The 5,149-nt window shown below is 49.4% G+C and overlaps 1 pseudogene across 1 annotated transcript; it reads right to left on the reverse strand.

Moving 5' to 3' along the window:
- Positions 1-1,349: 1,349 nt before the first annotated feature.
- Positions 1,350-1,901, reverse strand: LOC309654471 (serine/arginine-rich splicing factor 3 pseudogene; annotated as a pseudogene). Its single transcript has one exon. The product of its transcript is annotated as a serine/arginine-rich splicing factor 3 pseudogene (transcript).
- Between the last annotated feature and the right edge of the window lie 3,248 nt (positions 1,902-5,149).

The following is a 5,149-nucleotide window of genomic DNA, read 5'->3' on the forward strand; positions in this document are numbered from 1 at the left end:
TAGTACGACATGTTTATCCAACTAAGGAACCAAGATGGATACATTGTTATTAACTAAAGTCCAAACTTTATTAGCATTTCCCTAGTGTTCCCCTAACATCCTTTTTCTGTCCCAGTCTCCTCTGGGCTGTGACATTTCTCAGACGTCGCTGGGTTTTGATACCTTGAAAGTTTTGAGGAGGACTGGTCAGGTATTTTGTCCCTCAATTTGTTTGTCTGTTTGTTTTCGGATGTTTTCTTATGGTTGGTCTGGAGTTATGGGGTTTGGGGCGGAAGACCCAGACAGAGATAAAAATGCCATTTTCCTCAGGTCACATCAAGGATACACACCATCAACGGGACTTATGACAAACGATTTTACCCTTGATCACCTGGCCAGTATCGTCTTTTTTTTCTTGCTGCGTTGGGTCGTCGTTGCGTGTGGGCTTCTGTAGTTGTGGCACGGGGGCTCAGTAGTTCTGGCTCCCAGGATCTAGAGTGCAGGCTCAGTAGTTGTGGCCCACGGGCTTAGTTGATCTGCAGCACCTGGGATCTTCCCGGACCAGGGCTTGAACCTGTGTCCCCTGCATTGGCAGGCGGATTCTTTTCTTTTCTTTTTTTCTTTTGCAACCAAAACTTTAATCCCAAGGATTCTCACAAAACATATTACAAATGACAGCATGAAAAAAAAAAATTGCACAGTAACTCAAAGTTCAGCTCTACAATATACTCTTAATCTGGCAGGACATTGGTATCTTGATAATCTCAAATTTCCAAAGAATATTACAAAGAGCTATGTATTCATGTACAGCAAACACAGAGGGGACGTATGACCTAACTCAAAGGTAAACTAACTTCCTTGAAACTTCTTAGATTTTAAACTCCCTGGACAACCTCTTGTCCAGTGTGAAGACTAGTGGAATTTTTAAACCTCTAATCTAGGGTAAGGGTGCGGCTTTCATTTTTACCTGCTGGCTTGGATTCACAGCACCTTTTAAAGACTGCTTGCTTAACTACAGCTGCATACCATATCCCAGCTACAGAAAGTCTTTTCAATGTTTGCCAGTGTTGTTTCCATAATAGTAAACATCACACTTTAGGTGGGCAGGAGTTAGAGTTTCATTATCAGTCTAGGCAAGACCAAAAATTCAAAGCAAATTCAATTTTGCTTAAGGGAACATTGTAAGGTAACAATTCTTCATATTACATGCCTCATAGGATCCATTTCAAACCATAGAGAATGACACCTTTATGTGTCACTGTCCCAAGAGACAAACAAGTGTGAACAACTAAAACATTTAAAAAGTGCACCAAGCTTCGGAAGTCTCAAACAAAACTTGAATATTCTGTACATACTCCTGCCAAATGAAGTTATTGCCTGTACACCACTCCTCTTGCAAAGTGGTCTTCCATTTCCCTTTCATTTGACCTAGATCGGCTAGGAGACCTAGAGAAAGATCGGGATGGCTTGTGATTTCTCTCTTGGGACAGGGATCTCTCTCTTCTCCTATATCTAGAAAGGGACCTGCTCTGGCTGACGGAGAAGGCTCTCCATCTTGGAGATGTGTGGGAGGTGGAGGACTCCTCCTCCGATAATCATCTCGAGGGCGACGACCCCAAGAAGGAGGCGTCACGATTTCGACTTCTCTTTTCCCCATTCGACAGGTCCACTCTTACTCGGCAGCCACATAGTGTTCTCCCATCTAGTTCTCGGACAGCATCAGCTGCATCTCGGGGATCTTCACATTCAACAAGAGCGAAGCCAGGAGGGTTTTTAGCACCCCACACACTTCAGAGTGGTCCATAATAGCCTAAAGCTCGTTCCAATTCAGCCTTGTTACCACTGTTTCCAAGATTCCCTACATAAACTTTACAGTCCAATGGACAGGAATCACGATGCAAGACCCTCGTGGCTCCTGGGTTTCACGGGCCACAGGGTGGTCCCGGGCCTCTAGAATCTGGCAGCTGAATCTGCTTACACAAGCTATCCTGTGGGGATGCTTTCCCACCTATGTTCCAGCCCGGGGCCCTGCTGTCTTGGCCCAGCCTCCCGGGTGAGAGGGTGAACCCCAGCTCCCTGGAGCAGACACTCAGAGCCCTGGTGACCGGACTCACAGCTGACGGGGCTGGAGCAGCGGCTGGACATTTGTGGCCAGCCTGGTGGTGTTTGGCCCCGTCTGCAGTTCCAGTTCCAGCTGAGAAAGAGCCTCCCTGTGTTATTTTCTCCTGGTTGTGTAAGGATCCCCGGTGTCATTTGACAGAAGTGTAGATGGTGTGTTCTTTCTCTCTTTTCTCCCTGCTTCCTCTCCTCCCTCTATCCCTCCCTCTCTCCCTGTCCCTCTTTCCCTGTTCCACTCTCCCTCTCCCTCTTTCCCTCTCTTTCTCTCCATCTGTCTCTCCCTCTCTCCCTCCCTCTCTCCCTCTCCCTCTCTCTCTTTCCCCTCCCTCGCTCCCTCTCCCTTTCCCTCTTCCCTCTCCCTCTTCCCTCTCCCTCTTTCCCTCTCCCTCTCTTTCTCTCCATCTGTCTCTCCCTCTCTCCCTCCCTCTCTCCCTCTCCCTCTCTCTCTTTCCCCTCCCTCGCTCCCTCTCCCTTTCCCTCTTCCCTCTCCCTCTCTCCCTCTACCTCTTTCCTCTCCTTCTTTCATCTCCCTCTTCCCTCTCCTCTCTCCCTCTCTCCCTCCCTCTCCCTGTGCCTGTTTCCCTGTCCTTGTTTCCCTGTTCCGCTCTGCCTCTACCTCTTTCCCTCTCCCTCCCTCCCTCCTTCTCCCTCTCCCTCCACCTCCTTCCCTCTCTGGAGAGGGAAGGAGGTGGAGGGAGAGGGACAGAGAGCAGGAGAGGGAGGGGGAGAGGGAGAGAAAGGGGGGTAGAGGGAGAGAGTGATAGAGGGACGGAGGGAAAGACATCTCTCCCTCCCTCCCTCTATCCCTCTCTCCCTCCCTCTCTCCCTCTCCCTCCCTCCATCACTTTCCCTCCTTCTCACTCTCCCTCCCTCTTCCTCTCCCTCTCTCCCTCCCAGAGAAGGAGAGACAGAGGGAGAGGGAGAGGAGGGGAGAGAGGGACACGGAGAGGGAGGGAGGGAGGGAGACAGAGAGGGAAGCAGGCACCCTCTGTCCTTCTCCCTCTCCCTACCTCCTTCTCCGACTCCCCCTCTCCTTTGCTCCCTCCCTCTCCTCTTCCTCTGTCTCTCCCTCTCCCTCCCTCCCTCTAGGAAAGGAAGAGGAAGGGAGGGAGAGGGAGAGAGGCAGGTGGAAGGAGAGGGAGAGGGAGAGATGTCTTGCCCTCCTTCCCTCTCCCTCCCTCGCATTTTCCCTTCCTCTCTCCCTCCCTCTCCCTCTCCCTCCCTCTGTCTCTCCCTCTCCCTCTGTCTCTCCCTCTCCCTCCGTCTCTCCCGCTCCCTCACTCGCTCCCAGAGAGGGAGAGATGGAGGGAGAGGCAGAGACCAGAGAGACGGGGAGAGGGAGGGGGGAGAGAGGGAGAGGGAGAGGGAAGAGGCAGAGAGGGAGAGAAGGAGGAGAGAGGGAAAGAGAGGAAGGAAGAGACCTCTCTCTCTCTCCCTCTCTAATTCTCTCCCCTCTCTCTCTCCCTCTCTCCCTCTCCCTTGTCTCTGCCTGTCCCTACATCTCTCCATCTCTGGGAGGGAGTAAGGGAGATGGAGAGACGGAGGGAGAGGGAGAGCTGGAGGGACAGGGAGAGGGAGGAGAGGGAGCGAGGGAGAGGGATAGAGGGAGGGAGAGACGGATAGAGGGAGTGAGGGAGAGATATCTTTGTCTTTCCCTCCTTCCCTCTATCCCTCTATCCCACTCCCCCCTCTCTCTCCCTCACCCCCTCCTTCTCCTGCTCTCTGTCCTTCTCCTTGAAACTCCTTCCCTTCTCCCTCCTGGCCCTTTTAGGCCACTCAAGCAAGCAGGAAATGCAAATCAGCACTACAAAGAAGTCTCACTTCACAACGGTCAGAAGGGCCATCCTAAAAAAGTGTAAAAACCAGAAATGCAGGACAGGCCAAGTAGAAAAGGGAGCCTTGTTAGGCTGATGGGTGGGATGGAAATTGCCAACGGCCACTCTGGAGAAGAGTATGGGCTTTCCTAAAAGATCTAAAAAACACAGCTAGAGAGCATATGGCACTTCCACTCATGGGCGTATAAATTGGGAAAACTAAAAATCAACAAGACACAGGCACCCCAAAGTATAGGGCTGCTCTGCTTACAAGAACCTCCACTTCGGTACACCTTAGATATCCCAGGAAAGAGAAAAATGGATATAGAAGTTGCGGTACTTATGTACAATGGAATATCACTCAGCCATGAAATCAATGTCATAAGGCTAGTAGCAGCGTGATGAGTGGATTTAGGCACGAAGATTCTAAGTGAAATAAGTCAAAAGGAAAAAAACACCTTTCAAAAGATATCACTTATAGAGGAAATGTAAAAATCGCTACAGATAAACTGAATTACAAAACGGAACAAACTCACACATTTAGAAAACACACTAGGGCTGCTTAATGGGAAAGCTGAGGTGGGGTGATGCATAAAACAAGGGTATGAAATTAGCACAGATACCGTTCCATAAACCAAATATGTGATAGAGAAGACCTATTCCTTGCTCAATGAACTGGACTCAACACCCTCTATTCACTGCACAAGAATATATCTGACTAGTAAGAATCTTAAAACCTATGTACTGAAATCTCTAAGTAAGAGAAGCAAGTGGGTGTAAAGCAGCATAAACACAGCATTGAAAATCAGATAAACCCCATTATAAAAATAAATTCCAAAAAAATAAAGACAGTGAAAGAGAGAGACATACTTACAAAATTCGTTCGGGGGCTGTGATGCAACCTGGATTGACCATATCTAGACCCACAGCTGAATGAGACATAAGGCTGGACACTCGTCGGGTTGCGAGGTTTGGTGAGGTTGGGTGCGCAAATGCAGACCCGTTAAAGTAATACTGCGTGGTAATCATTCCATGGGCCCAAAATCTCCAGGTTCAAGGGAATCTTCTTGCAGCAAAAACATGTATAGGAAACCCAGAGGATGGTACACCGTGTGATCGGGAAAGGTTTCTAAAACGCACCTCATTTCTCATCTCCTGGTGCTCTGGTTCGCCATTCCAGCCACTTTCCTAACAATCTCCGCACTTGGAGTATCACCACCTTTAAGTTCCTGTTTCCT

The sequence above is a fragment of the Balaenoptera physalus genome (assembly GCF_965194825.1).
Source record: "Balaenoptera physalus genome assembly, chromosome: 1".
Classification (NCBI taxonomy): Eukaryota; Metazoa; Chordata; class Mammalia; order Artiodactyla; family Balaenopteridae; genus Balaenoptera; species Balaenoptera physalus.